The sequence below is a fragment of the Rattus norvegicus genome, chromosome 4 (assembly GCF_021556685.1).
Source record: "Rattus norvegicus strain SHRSP/BbbUtx chromosome 4, alternate assembly SHRSP_T2T, whole genome shotgun sequence".
Classification (NCBI taxonomy): domain Eukaryota; kingdom Metazoa; phylum Chordata; class Mammalia; order Rodentia; family Muridae; genus Rattus; species Rattus norvegicus.
This window is the reverse complement of record NC_141537.1, coordinates 184,171,571-184,187,567: the sequence shown is the minus strand read 5'-3', so window position 1 is coordinate 184,187,567 and position 15,997 is coordinate 184,171,571. Positions and strand designations below refer to the sequence as shown.

Sequence of the window (15,997 nt, the reverse complement as noted above, 5' to 3'; positions counted from 1 at the left end):
TTCCTATCTAAAAAGATTAAAAACAAAAAACAAAAATATAACAAAACAGAAATAGCGAAACTGTGTTGTGTAAAGAACAAAGATTCTCGACAATAATATTACTACATGCTGGCATGTTTCTTTAGTTGTAGATCTGGCAAAAACAATAGATAAGCCCCTAAAGTTTAAGAACAATTTGGTATCATCCAAAACACTTTGCTCTTTCCCTCCCACTCTGGTAAGCACCATTTCACCTGAATTATTACGATTGTTCCCTAACCCCTCAATTTCCACCCTTCCCGCTTTGGTCTACCCTCTACAGAAAAAAATACAATGACCTCCAAAAAAGAAAAGTAGATCTCTAAAGATCAAGGATGGAGATGAGATGGTTAGTCTTGGCAACATATTAAAATCCCATCTCAAAATAGAAATTTTAAATTTATCTCAAAATAAAATTCTTGATTGTTAGGTCACAAAACAGGCCCCCAAATGGACGTGCTGCTAACAATGTCCTAAGATGGCAGCAGCCTAAGTCCAACCCAGTGTGGTTTCTTATCAAATAATAGAAACCTACATTCAGCATTCCTCAGAAGAATGATGCCCAGGCTCAAATATTACACAAAAGCAGAGAGTGTTTTATTTTGCAGAATTTGGACATGGTGGGGCCTCCCATTCCGAGTTAGAAACCCTGAAGTGAGCTCGAAGGCCTGATTTAAAGCACATTAGGGGAATTACAGGGTGAGGTAGGTGACCTCTACTGTTGGCTTTATGTCTAGGGATGTTCCAGAGCCATTTCTGAGGAAGTCTAAAAACTTGTTGTAAGGAACTCCGGAAACTGCTGCTGACCCATTATCCTTGCCTCAGGCCAGGTGGCAGGGCAGCTTCTGAGGCCTGGACTTGCCTAGTTCTTGGAAACAAAGATTTAGACCTAGTCTCCTGAACTGTCAATTTGAAGCCTGTCAGGTGGCTTCCACTTATTTTCACACTACAGTTGATTTATTTCACTACAGAGTGATAGAACTTAACTGTCTTACTAAACCTGCAGATTCATTTCTTCTTTCTGAGTGTATACAGGTGATGCTGCTTCCCTGCTCTCAGGGGCCTGGCAGCTGCCTCCATTATAATCTGCTGCTGCTACCAGGTGCCTCAGGCATGTGCTGCAGATAAAAAGTGGCCCCAGCCACCCCAGATCTCTCTGTGTCCTCTGTCTCTGCCCCCCTACCCAACCCACCCCCTCTCTCATTTTCTCAAAAAGTGGTTAGAAATAAATTCCTAGTGTGGGGCCAGAGTGATGGCTCAGTGGATAAGTGCTTGTTGGTGAAGCTTGGCAACCTAATTTTGGTCCCCAGAACTCATGCAAAACTAGGAAGAAATGAATCCACAGTATATATTTTTTTAATTTAAAAATATGTTTTTGTCCTTAAAAAGAAATTCCCAGTGTTATAGTGCTGAAAACTAGTTGACCTTGAGATGTTGCAAGGTAAAGCATGTATTTTTATGGCCAGGCTAAACTTACAATCTCCTTGAGAGTAGAAGGAAGCTACACAGACTAAGAGCAGGAGGGCTTTTTTATTACAAGCAAGGAAGTCACTACAAAAGTGGATTTTTGCATGGGAAAAGTACACATTGTGGGGTTATGATCAGATGGTTCCCCTAACATACCTTGAAACAATGGAAACAATTTATGGCATGTAAATCACAAGATTATAGAGAAATAAAGTAATTTTTTAAAAAGTTGACCTTTAGCTGAGGATGTTTTGGGGAGTTTTGGGGGTCCCACATGGAGTTTAATGGAAACATCTGTATAGTATACGCCTGTTAGCCATGTAGACTCAACCCAACTCCTCTGCCACCTTAACTCCACAAAATTGGCTCTCCCTGCTCTGCCCCTCCCCGGATCCAGCCTCCAGCTCTTTATTCACCAAAACCCACTCCTCCTTCCTGATACAAAAAGGCTTATTGGCTTCACAGTTTACCCACTCTGAACCAATCAGCAGCAGGATTATCCCCACCTCCCCCACCCCCATCTATCCCTTAGTGTTGTTTTTTGGCCAGATTGAGGGTTAAGTCACTTCCTCAAGGGCAGATTGCTTTTTAACATGATAATCTCAGAGAATTATGGATCAACCTATTTACATCTTTTTGGGCAGGTGAGGAGACAAACATTTACATATACAAGCAGGTCTTGTAGGCTCCTGGCACCACCAGCCCAGCAATTAACCATTGAGAATACAGAGACATACCTTCATGGCCAACTGTTACAATAAGTGTGGGGGTAGGTTACCCTAGCATCTCCTTTTTGTCCAAAAAATGGCTTTATCTCTAACGTCAGTAAACTATATACAATAAGAAATAGCCAGTGCTCTTAACAACTGAGTACTCCAGACCCTCAAATTTTTTTTAAAGATTTATTTATTTATTTATTATATATGAGTACACTGTAGCTGACTTCAGACACACCAGAAGAGGGCATCAGATCTCTTTACAGATGGTTGTGAGCCACCATGTGGTTGCTGGGAATTGAACTCAGGACCTCTGGAAGAACAGTTGGGTCTCTTAACAACTGAGCACTCCAGACCCTCAAATTTGTTTTTAAACTACAAATAGGCAAGTCTTCAGTGACAGCATGATGTTGAGACTTTTTCTCCCACTGCTTTTAAACCAAGTATCATTTATAACAATGTTTCTGTGTAAAGACTTCTCCAAGCCAGGCTTGGTAGTACAGGTCTGCAATCCTAGCAGAATTGCTGCGGGTCCCGGACAGTCAAGGCTACAGGGATAACAGTGAAACACACACGAAAGATGCCCTCCAAATCTTGATATAGCATGTAATTTCTTGCTATAGCAGGATATATTCTAGCGTATTTGACTCATGAAGAGACATATTTATTTGTAATTTAAATGATTATTAGTAAGGGGTATTGAATGTTCCATGCTCTCCTCACCAAAACCCTGCAGAGCAGGGACCTCATCTCATTTCTAGACTAGGATATGACCCATCGAAGCCAAGTAAGTAAATGTTCATGGAGGTCTTAAAGACTCAGACAGCTGGGCCACTGTGCTCTGCTTTTCAACAGATTTTCTTTTTTTTTTTTTTTTTCTTTTTTCTTTTTTTCGGAGCTGGGGACCGAACCCAGGGCCTTGCGCTTGCTAGGCAAGCGCTCTACCTCTGAGCTAAATCCCCAACCCCAACAGATTTTCTTTTATAACACAGACCTTTCTGACAACTCATATGCACACTTTGAAAGTATGGAGATTCATGCAAAACTCTAGAAGGGAAGCTTTAAATCTTACACATTTTGTTCCTACCACTGTATGCATCCTTGGGTGGGTCCCAACCTCTTAACAAGTGGGCTAATCATAAGTGTTTTTGAGGATACGTCATTTTAAGAGTGGAATTCCTGCTCCCTCCCCAGTATGGTCTCCTCTGTAGTCCATACAGTGTGGCTTGAACCCGCACTGTAGTAGGCTCTTCTTAAACTTGAGCTGATCCTTTGTGTCAGTCTCCCAAGTCATTAGATTACAAGTATTTGCCACTGTGCCCAGCTCTGCATTTTCTAATTTGAGCCAGGATTTCACTATGTAGTCCTAGTTGGCCTAGAACTTGCTATGTAGACTACACTAATAGAAATCTGCTTGTTTCTTCCTCCAAAGTAACAGGACTAAAGGCATGTGCCACCACTCCCAGTCCAGCTCTGTGGTCTGAACATACCTCCGAAGAACATGCTTTAGAAATGGGAAAATCAGAGCCATGAATGTGATTTAATGAAGAGAGCTAAGAGATGTCACTTGCCTGGTGGTACCTTGTTAGCCTATAAATCGGAGAAGAAGAAAAGCCAGGAAACCTGTAAACACCTGGTCAGACAAAGTGTCTTACTTATTCTGGTCCCACTGAGGAGACCAGCAGCCCCACAGATCTGTCTTAAACTTTTGCTGCTGTCACTACAAATATGAGACCAGACTCTGCATGTTGTCAATTCTTCTTGAAGACAGTATTCCCTAGGGAAGTCAAACCAATAGGGAGAGGTAAAGGGAGGGAAGGAGACAGGCTAGGTATATGACATGGGTGTACGACATATGGGTATATGACGTGGGTATCCACAAGTTCAAAGCCAGACTGATTTATTTAGAGAGTCCTAGGTTAGTCGGGGCTATATAGTAAGAAACTTTATGTCAAGATGAAAAAAAGATATGGGCTGAAGAGATGTCTCAATGGTTAGGAGCCCGGGCTGCTCTTCCAGAGTATTTTTCTCCCCCAGAATTCACATGGCTGCTACCATCTGTAACTCCAGTTCCAGGACATCTGCTGCCCCCTTCTGTCCTCTGTAAGCAATGCACAAAGGTGGTACAGACTTATACGCAGTCAAAACACTCATACCCATAAAATAAAGATAAATAAAATATTTTGCTTTTCAAGGCAAGGTTTGTCTGTGTAGCCCTGGCTGTTCTAGAGCTGGCTTTGTAGACCAGGCTGTCCTGGAGCTGGCTTTGTAGACCAGGCTGTCCTGGAGCTCACATTGATTCACCTGCCTTCTGAGTGATGGGATTAAATCTGTGCATCACCATTCACAATAAACTCTTCTCAGAAAGGAGGGAAAGCCGGGCACACCACTAATCCCAGCACTGGGGAAGCAGAGGCAGGTAGATCTCAGTTAAAGGCCAGGTGGTTTAGGGAGCAAGTTCCAAGCCAGCCAGGGAAACACAGAGAAACCCTGTCTCAAAAAACAAAAAAACAAAAAAACAAAACAAAAACAAACAAACAAAAAAAAACAACAAAACAAAAAAACAAATGAAGGCCAGAGAGATGGCTCAGTGGTTAAGAGCACTGACTGCTCTTCCAGAGGTCCTGAGTTCAAATCCCAGCAACCACATGGTGGCTCACAACCATCTGTAATGAGATCTGATTCCCTCTTCTGGTGTGTCTGAAGACAGTACACTCACATACATTAAATAAAATCATTAAAAAACAAACAAACAAAAAACAAAGATGGAGAAAAGAAGGGGCTAGAGGGATGGCTCCACAGTAAGAGTGCATACTGCCTCAGCAAGGGCTAGAGCTCTGTTCCCAGCACCCATGTTGGGTGGCTCACAGTCTACTCAAACTCCTGACACAAGCACATATGCGCTCTCTCTCTCTCTCTCTCTCTCTCTCTCTCTCTCTCTCTCTCTCTCCACACACACACACACACACACACACACACACACACACACACACGCGTGCGCGCGCGCAAGAGAGAAATATCCATTTGTCACCTCCCTCAGAAGCTAACATGACTTAAAGGGAAGAAGTCAGAGAATCTTAAGGTATAGTAGGGAAAGTTAATGATTGGTCATTTAGCCCAGATGTCACAGACATTGCATTGATTGCTAACTCACTCCATCTCCCACCCTTTCCCTCTTTTCCTTAGCTCCTTAGCTCTAACTCTAGTTCTTTCTCTTTCTTGACAAGATCTCAACTCTTTTTTTTTTTAAAGAGGGCATTGGATCCCATTACAGATGGTTGTGAGCAACATGTATTTGCTGGGATTTAAACTCAGGACCTCTGGAAGAGCAGTCAGAGCTCCTAACCACTGAGCCAGCTCTCCAGCCTAAGGCTTTAAACTCAATATCACCCTCTTGCCTGCTAAGATTACAAGATCATAGATGTTTGGGGATTTAGCTCAGTGGTAGAGCGCTTGCCTAGCAAGCGCAAGGCCCTGGGTTCGGTCCTCAGCTCCGAAAAAAAAAAAATTGTCTTCAGCGGGGACACTGGTTGGTCATTGTTGCCATGGCAACGACCATACATTCCCAGAAGACCTTTTGGCTCAAATTCAAAACCCCACCTAGGAGCGGTTCCGTCATATTCCAAATAAAAGGCGGACTTCTGCTCTTTTTCTCTTTTCTCTTTTTTTTCTCACCCCTTCCCCTTGTCTTGTTCTCCCATTAAATCTCTCCACATGGAACTGTGTTGGTGTTGGTTTGGTGTGCTTTATCCGGACGGGTACAGGTGGATATTTAACAACAACAATAGGTATGTGCTATCATGTCCCAGCACTGGGAAGCAGAGGCAGGTAGATCTCAGTGCTAGAGATTACACCCAAGGCCTATAGGCATCAGGAAAGGGCCCTACCAACTAAGACACATCCCTAGCACTTACCTACCTTCCTCCTGTCAATATCTCCTTCTCTCTCTTCCTTCCTTTCTGAAATAAGGTCTCTCTCTCTCTCTCTCCCACTTCTCTCTCCCTCTGTCAGTCTGTCTGTCTTAGTTACTCTTCTATTGCTGTGAGAAGATGACATGACCAAGGCAACTTATAAAGAGAAACATTTACTTGGGAGCTTGTTTACAGTTTTAGAGGATTAATTAGTCCATGGTTATCATGGTGGGGAGCAACAGGCATGGCATTAGGGCGATGGCTAAGAGCTTTATGTCCTGATCCACAGGCAGCAGACAGAAAGACACACATTGGGCTTGGCATGGGCTTTTGACATACCTCCTCCAACAAGGCCACACCTCCTAATCTTCTCAAACTTCAAACGCTTCCTCTAACTGAGGACAAAGCGTTCAAACATGGGAGCCTAAAATGACTATTCTCATTCAAAATACCATACTCTCAAAACTCACAACGATCCTGCCTGGGTCCGTCCCCTAAATACTGGAATGCAAGCCTGTGACACTACTTAACCTTAAAGTTTCTTTTCCATTCTAAAGAAAGCAGAGAGATACACACCACTCTCCTCTTCTGCTTCCTCTTCTGAATAAGTTCCTATACAGATCGAAGTAGAAGCTGGTTATAAAGGACAGCACATACATTTTCAGATGATTCCAGGTATGGGCATCTCTTTCAGTATTTCTAAATGTTTTAATAAAGTCCATAGGAACTGGTTTTTTGTTGTTAATATGTTTTAGGGATTTGGGGAGGGTTTTTTTTTTTTGTTGTTGTTGAGTATAACACACACACAAAAAGAATATCTAATTCTGTCTTTCTACATAAATGAAAAGTGTTATTAGTCACAATGTCCTAATAACACCAAACAACAGCAGATCTATATACTTGATCAGATGTCAGGGGAATGAGAGGATTATCGGTCACCCTTACAGATGAGGTGCGTTCCAGCTGCCTGTTTTCTGTAGTTTGTTCACCGACGTGAATAAAGTGGACTGTTATGAAAGAATAGTATTTGATGGCCAGGACCTCTTTGGGGCATTTCTAAGTGGAATACACAGAGATACGAGAATGGGGGGCATAATACAGGGAAGTTACTCTTTCCAGCTCAGAAGGAGTTGAGGAAGCCCATGGGGGGGGGGGGGGTGGGGATTTAGCTCAGCGGTAGAGCGCTTGCCTAAGAAGTGCAAGGCCCTGGGTTCGGTCCCCAGCTCCGAAAAAAAGAAGAAAAAAAAAAAAAGAAGCCCATGGGGTCCTCTAGCTGTGGGTAGTGGCTAATGTGGTCATCCAGAATCTACACTGTGGACCGCGGCAGCATTTTCCTGTACAGCTCCAAAAACTCTGGATACAGATTTGTAGGATCCAATGGCCCATAGATAAAACGAATGGGGTGGTCACAGAAGCAAGTGCTCCCACCCAGCGTCTTGTAAATGTTTTCCTCTGATTGATGTACTGTAAAAGACTGTCAATGACCAGGTTCCCGTCGCTGTCGCGAATCCCAGCCCACATGTCCCACAACTCACTCTCAGTGGGTCGAGTATATGGTCCAAAGACTGGAGTGAGACTTCAAGAGAACACAAAGAAGTTCAGGAGCCTGGTGAGGACGGGTGAAAGCACACCTCTATCTTTGAGGAACTTTTGGAGAAGGAGAGGAAGATGGGAAAGATACCTCTCAGCCAGGTCGATTCTGCTTGTCCTGTACAGCAGCTCCTGAGCAACAATATCTCCATAGTCGTGAGACAATAGGATGATTCTGCGGTTCTGGAGCCCCAGGTGCCGCAGAAGGGACATGCTGCCGCAGGACTGCAGATCCGAGGCGCCCACAGAGGTACAGGGGGTGGGGGATGACCTCGGCGTAGCCCATAGTCCGCGCAGGGCGGCCTGCGGCAGCCGCAACAGAAGCAGCAAACTGCAACTCGGACAAGCCTGCAGCACTACTCCGGTTGGCGAGGTGAGGCTGCCGCAGAGGAAGGCACCGGGATGTGCTGGTGGCTGAAGCCCAGGTGTGGGCATCTTCACTCTTTTTTTAAAAAAAGATTTATTTATTTTATTTATATGAACACTGTAGTTCTCTTCAGACACTTGAGAAGAGAGCATCCCATTACAGATGGTTGTGAGCCACCATGTGGTTGCTGGGATTTGAACTCAGGACCTCTGGAAGAGCAGTCAGTGCTCTTAACCACTGAGCCATCTCTCCAGCCCGGGGATCTTCACTCTTAACCGTGACAAATTATAGTCTCCAACCTCTATTTCTGGTGAACATGGCTGGCTTACCTTTCCACTTTTCCACAGACATTACTGTGACATGGAGTAGCTTGAGTATGTTGACTAGAAAGTTTTCCTTTCACCCTTACAACACTCCACAATCTGTAGACTTAATTATTAGAGGCCATTAGATGCTGACAGCTACTGTTATTTTGTCTTTTTTTTCCCCCAGAGCTGAGGATAGAACCCAGGGCCTAGCAAGTGCTCTACCACTGAGCTAGATCCTCAACCCCGCTGACAGTTACTGAACTTCTATTTTTATTTAGCTCCCCTGAATTCACACCTACCATGACTCTTAGTTAAAATTCCTAACAGAATCCAAGAAGCTAAGCTTGGGGGTTGGAGCGATGGCTCAGTGGTTAAGAGCACCGACTGCTCTTCCAGAGGTCCTGAGCTCAATTCCCAGCAACCACATGGTGGCTCACAACCATCTGTAATGAGATCTGATGCCCTCTTCCGGTGTGTTTGGAGACAGTGACAGTGTACGCATATACATAAAATAAATTTTTCAAAAAAGAATCTAAGCTTGGCAATGGAAGCCCTGAATCTGTTGGCCTCCATTTCATTCCATCTCCCGTTACTTGGCCCCCAGAAAGCTCCACTCCAGCCAGGCTGAGCTCTTTATACTATCCACAATGAACCTATGAATTCTTGTCTTGTACTGTGTGAGGGAGCTTCTGCTTTCTTATTACTGAGTTTAAATCAAGTAATGGGGTAGGCATGCTTTAGAACAAGTGTCAGCTTTACTGAGAATTGTTACTGCTCGAATTAGAACCTCATTAGTTATCCAACCTGTCCTTGATTTCCTGGACTCAAACAACCATCTGTGCGGTAGTGTTGGACCCTCCTGGGCTCCCTCAGTGTTTGCCCCTGCTGAGCCTTGCTGATGTGTGTGGAAGCTTTTGTTCTTAACAAAGGAACATCTTGGCCTTTTCTGTTTGAAGATGAGCATGTAGAGTCAGTTCCTGTTTTTGTTTTTCCACTCTGCTTCCTGGGTTTTTCCACTCAGTGGACTTGGTGTAAATATACTGTGAACCTGTATTACAGGCCAGCACCACGGCGACCTTAAGATGCTGGGACTCTAACTAGACTGGCAGGGACCGTTAATAAAGCCATTGCAATGCTCACGATAGCCAGGAGAGGGGGATGTTTATTCATTTCTGTAATTCACACACTTTTTGTGACTCCAGGCAGGCCTTTTAAAGAGTGTTTATTTTCACCACAGACCAGTGGCAGAGTGACCTCAGCCTCTGCCGCTGCAACAGTTCCCCGTGAGATGGGCTGTGTTCAGCAGGTGGACATGTGTCCTCCCTGATGTCACCAACCTAAATTCTAGCAGAACACTAGTTTTATCATGTGCTTCTTGTCCATAGCCACACCAACAAACACCCAACAAAGTCCCACAGTACAAAATGAAGGGTCTTGGTGTGGAATAGCTTTGAGACGGGACGATTAACTTTGTAGTTTGGCTCCTGTCACAAAAACACCTTTCCTCAAACTCTGATGCCGAGAAGAGCAGCTCAGTCAGTCTTCACTGTGGTTGTCTGCATTGTCAGGATCTGTGCAGAGGTAGTGAAGACGTTTTCCAACATTGAGTCAGTTGTGACCTCAGATTGATCCAGATTTGCATCCAATTTTACAACTCACAGGCTGTCTGAGAATGTTTTGGGCTCTTCCAGGCCTCTTGTTCCTTACCTGTAAAACAGCTGAAAGATAGTGCTTACCCTTTATAGAAGTTAGAGGAACGGAACAAAGTGATGTATAAGACAATGCAAACAGTCTTTTCACCGTCTTGACTTTAAGGTCATTTGCCAGAGCCCAATTTTTTTTTTTTCTCAGCAAGCCATAGGTCTCACTAGAAGTCCACCCACAGGGCTGAAGATTATTAATAACATGTGCACTAGATAAAGCTCAAAGGAGGAGCTGAGAGATTGTCTTATACTTTTGGGTCTTTAAACTTAAAAATCCAGACTTAGTAAAGAGAGACTTTTATCTAAAAGTAACATTGAGAGGACTGGGAAGCCCCAGCAGTACAAGAGGGGCGCTGTTTCAACAAGCGGATATGGAAAGGGTGTGTGCTGATCTGAGAATGACCCTGAGGCCAGCTGTCCTCTAGGGGACACTTGTTGACTCAGACCCAGTGTGGGTCAAGGTTCAGGGGCCTGGGAAGAAAAAGAGGTTGACCAAAGTTTGGCTAACAAGCACTTTGCTCCTGCTGATCAGTGGAACAAGCAACTCAGCTAATCATTTATCGTTTATCAAGCAAACTGCGGAGCCTTGTGTCTGTCCTTGTCCTGGGCAAACAAAGAGAAGCACCTGAAAGATGTACTAAAGTCCTACAGGAAGGGTGGGTCTTTGAAGTAAGCTGTTTTCCAGAAAATGGATTGTGGAGGATTTTTTTTTTAACCTGTTTTCCAGAGTAACAGGGATTAGATAAAATTGAACATTGACAGTATCGAATTTTATATTTCCTGTTTCACATGTTGTATTTCAGATAAAGGATGGAATGCAGGTATTCACTGGACCTAGAGACTCCTGGATCTTTGCAGAGAGGGACGAGTCTGTGAAGGGCCCATTCATGCTTCCCTGGCAAACTTGTCCTGTTTGGGACAAACCCGCTTGGCGGTATCTCTTGTAGTGTTCCTTTTTGATGCAAAATTAGATCAATGATAAAGAAAACTTGTGTTTTGTTGTTGGAGGTGGGTTTTTATTTGTTTTCTTTTTGTTTTGTTCGTTTTGTAGTTCTTGAGACAGGGTCTTATCTATGTCCTGCTGTCCTCAAACTTACCATACCAAGGGTGACCTTGAATTTACAATCCGGCATCCATTCTCCCCAGTGCTATAGGAATGCACTAACACGAGTGGTTTTCAAAGTGCTGGAAATAAACCCAAGGCCTTGTGTTTGCTAGGAAAGCCCTCATTCCAGTTGGGTTATAACCCCTACCCCAAACAACTTACAGTGAGCAACATCAGCACAAATGCTGACACCTCCGTTTAGCTGAAACAAACTCTGGAAGAGCAGCAAGTCCTCTAAGCACTGAGCCATCATCCAGCTTCCAAACTTAAATTTTTAAAAGACCAATGAACCAAACAAGGTCCTTGATTTTATTTTGTATTTTGTATAGTGCTGGGAATTGAATCCCAGGGTCCTTGATTTATTAGGCAGGTGTCATGTTTAGTGTTCCATTGTTGTGAAGAGATAGCATGACCACAGAAACTCTTATAAAAAAAAGTATTTAATTAGGGCTGGCTTACAGTTTCAGAGGATTAGTTCTTTATTTTCTTTTTTTCTTTTTTCTTTTTTTCGGAGCTGGGGACCGAACCCAGGGCCTTGCACTTCACTAGGCAAGTGCTCTACCACTGAGCTAAATCCCCAACCCCAGTTCTTTATTTTCATAACGAAGGCAAGGCAGTGTGCAAGCAGACATGGTGCTGGAGAGGTAGTTGAGAGTTCTACATCCAGCAGGAAAAGGGGTGGGGGAGGATTAAAGCCCACCCCCCAGTGATACATGTCTTTCAACAAGGCCATATCTTCTAATTTCTTCCAAATACTGCCACACCCTGATAACCACACATTCAAATAAATTATCCTATGGGAGCCATTCTCATTTAAACCACCATAGCAAGAGATCTATCACTAATCTATAATATTAGCCTCTGATCGTTGAGTTCAAATAAGCTAAAATGGAGGGTAGACATAAAATAGATCAGACAAGAGTTAAGATGTGTAGATATACCACAACAGACACTGTGCGTGTCTGGAAATTTCTATTACAAAAAGCAAGAAAGTGTTCAAACTTTTGTGAGGGTTTGGGGTATGAGGATGGTGCACAAAACAGACACACAAGATAAAAGATTGCAATCTGTTTCTTATTTCAGTTACTTTGGAGTAGTTTTACTTAGAAAAAAATTATCAAACTATACATTTAAAGATGAATATAAAAGTAGTGTATATGTAACCATAACCTCATTTATTAGATTCTGGAATTTGTAAATGCTTCTAGCCACAGCAAGGAGAGTAAATAATTCCCCCTAATTTGGTGGCAACACAAGTGCTGTCACTTTAATTGCTACTCTGTAACTACGGCAGGCTTGTAGCCAATGATTAGGTTGTAAGACGTTACAAGACAATATTTTAAAGTCTTAAATTCACGTGTACATTTCCATATTTTAGTAATATTTTTAGCCAAAAATTTTAATATCGACTTGGTCTTTTACTTCAGTCAAGCCATATTTGCTTTAGAGGAGTGTCCAAAGTCACTTTGACCCAACTGTATTGATAAGGTGGTTGCACATATTTTTAAATTTCTAGTTACAAATTATATAGTGTGTATCCCTAAGATAATACTGTTAGTTTCTACTCGTAATAATTACAGCTACAAAATGGATTCACTTTATAAATAGCTCTAGTGGGCCAGCATGATGGCTCAGCAGATATAGTTGCTGCCAAGACGATGATCTGAGTTTGAATCCATATCCCACATAGTAGAAAGAGAAAACTCCCATGGTTGTCCTCTTACTTCCAAATATACATTGGTTTCACATGTTCATCCAAACACATTAAATAATAAATGTGGAGCTGGAGAGATGGCTCAGTGGTTAAGAATGCTTACTGCTCTTTCAGAGTAGTTTCCAGTACCTACATTGGGTAATTCACAACCACCTATAACTCTAGGTCCAGAGGATTCAACACTCTCCTCTGGTCTCCTAGGATGCTTTTACACACACACACACACACACACACACACACACACACACACACACACACACACAAAAATAAAATAGAAATTATTTAAAACTTCATAAAACTCAATATAAAAACTTATAAAATAAAAAAGTAAATAGTTCTAAGCATGAGTTACATGACATGCTTTTTTAAAAATTAAATTTATTGGGGTTGGGGATTTAGCTCAGTGGTAGAGTGCTTGCCTAGCAAGCGCAAGGCCCTGGGTTCGGTCCCCAGCTCCGAAAAAAAGAAAAGGAAAAAAAATTAAATTTATTTATTTTGTGAATCATGAGTGTTCACCTGCATGTATGTATATGATGACCTGTGTGCCTGGTACCAGGAAGATCAGAAGAAGGTGTTGGATCCACTAGAACTGGAATTACTGATGGTTATAAGCCACCACATGGGTGCTGGGAACTGAGCCTAGGTTCTCTCTACAAGAGCAACAGATACTCTTCACCACAGAGCCATCTCTCCAGCACTTATGCTCTAAATATGTTAAGAAAACTAAATGTACATTTGAGAACTATTATTTTCTCTGCTGATTTCCCCCCTGTATCTGGGATGCAATCCAGGGCTTCATATGTTCTAAAAAAAGCTCTCAATCTGTGAGTCACATCTATAGACTGTTAGCCTCCTCCTGTTTTGTTGTATGTTACATTGTAATTTTAGGTTTGGGAGGGTGTTTGAGATTTACTTACTTATTTATTTTACATTATGTGAGTACATTGTTGCTGTCTTCAGATACACCAGAAGAGGGCATGAATCCTGTTACATATAGATGGTTATGAGTCACATTGTGGTTGCTGGGAATTGAACTCAGGATCTCTGGAAGAGGAGTCCGTGCTCTTATCCACTGAACCTTCTCTCCAGCCCCTTGTTGCTGCTGCTGCTGCTGCTGCTGCTGCTGCTGTTGTTTTTTTAAAGATTTATTTATTTTATGTACATGAGTACATTGTAGCTGTCTTCAGACAGACCAGAAGAGGGCATCAGAACCCATTACAGATGGTTGTGAGCCATTGTAGGAATTGAACTCAGGACCTCTGGAAGATCAGTTAATGCTCTCAACCATCGAGCCATCTCTCCAGCCCCCCTCTCTCCCTTTTTTAAAGTTGTTGTTATGACACAGGGGTTTTTTTGTGTAGCCCTGGCTGTCCTGGAAGCTCTGAAGACCAGATTGGTTTTGAACACCCGTCTCTACCTCTTGGATACTGGGATTATATTTATAAACACACACACATATGAGTATTTTGCCTGCAAGCATGTAAGTGTGTATATGCATCCAGTGTCCTCACAGTTTAGAAGAGGTCCTCAGGTTTTCTAGAACTGGAGTTACAGACTGTTGTAAACCATTTCATGTGTGCTGGGAATCAAACCTAGGTCCTCTGTAGGAGCACCAAATGCTCTTAACCATTGAGCCATCTCCCTAACCCTTACTTTATTTTATGTTATTTAATTTTTTAGACTGTATCATAATATTTAATTCTGACTGCTCTGAAACTCCTTATGTAGGCCAGGTTAGCCTTAAACTCAGAGATCTGCCTCTGCCTCCCAAGTGCTGGGATTAAAGGCATGCACCACCATGGCTGGCTGCTTGTTTTATTTTTTATTTTTAATTTTTTGCTTGATTCTTGAAACAGTCTCATATAACCCAGACTATCCTCAGACTACCTGCATATCCCAGGGTGTCCTTGAATTCCTGATCTTCCTGCCTCTTTTCAAGTGTTGGAATTATAAGAAGGCACCATGCCACTTGGTTTAAAGATTTTTTTTTTTTCCGGGGCTGGGGATTTAGCTCAGTGGTAGAGCGCTTACCTAGGAAGCGCAAGGCCCTGGGTTCGGTCCCCAGCTCCGAAAAAAAGAACAAAAAAAAAAAAAAAAAGATTTTTTTTTCATTGTGATACTACAGATTGAAACCAGGGCCTTCTGCTAAACAAGCAAAGAATTGCTGAGCAAAATCCAGACATTTAATGATCTTATTTTTAAAGCTAAGACGACCAGGCAAATGTGTGTAAAAATGTTTAATTTTTTTTTCCAGTTCTCAGCTGTTAAGGCCCCATTCTTCTTCCTAGTGCCAGGCTCCCAGAAATAAGACTCAGACTCAAAATATATTTGTAAATACCTAGGTTATGTAGCTAGGCTCTATGGACTAAATGTTATTTTGACTAGAGTCATAACTTGATATATCCCATTTATTTTAACCTACATTCTGCCACATGGCTGGTTACCTGTGCTCAGGTCCCAAGTGTCTGTCTTCTCACATCTTCCTGGGCCAATCCCCTATACCTGGCTGTATCCCAGAATCCTTTCTCCTCCCAGATTTCCTACCTCTATTTCCTGCCTAAGCTATAGGCCATAGGCTTTTTAATTGACAGGCAATGCATCCATAAGAAACACAAGATATTCTTTTTACATTTAGGGAATGCTTGTAATTGTAGTACTTAGTAGGTAGAGGCAGGGAGGTTGGAAGTTCAAGTCATTCTTGGGTATAACTCAAATCTGGGGTCATTTTGGGCTATATCCAATTCCACCATCAAAGAACAACAAACTAAATTAAATAGGATTTCACGATGGGTGTGGTGGCCTGTAACCCCAGCACTCTGGAGGCAGAGTCAGGGTGATCTATGACATAAGGCTAGCATGGTCTACATATAAAGTTCTAGTCAAGACTGGACTACGTAGTGAGATTCCACCTCAAAAAAAAAAAAAAAAAACAAACAGTAATACAATTCCATTAAAAAAAAACTTAGTGGCCTCAGTTTCAAGGCTCAGCATACAAATTTTAACTGAAATCACACTTCTGGGGACTCTCTCAAGAGAGCGCTCTCAGGTATATTTTTCTGAACATTTTTTCTTACCTCTAAAATTTATTTTAAAATGCA

The 15,997-nt window shown here is 42.5% G+C and overlaps 1 pseudogene; it reads right to left on the bottom strand.

Moving 5' to 3' along the window:
- Nucleotides 1-7,301: 7,301 nt before the first annotated feature.
- On the bottom strand, nucleotides 7,302-8,137 carry Mest-ps1 (mesoderm specific transcript, pseudogene 1; annotated as a pseudogene).
- Between the last annotated feature and the right edge of the window lie 7,860 nt (nucleotides 8,138-15,997).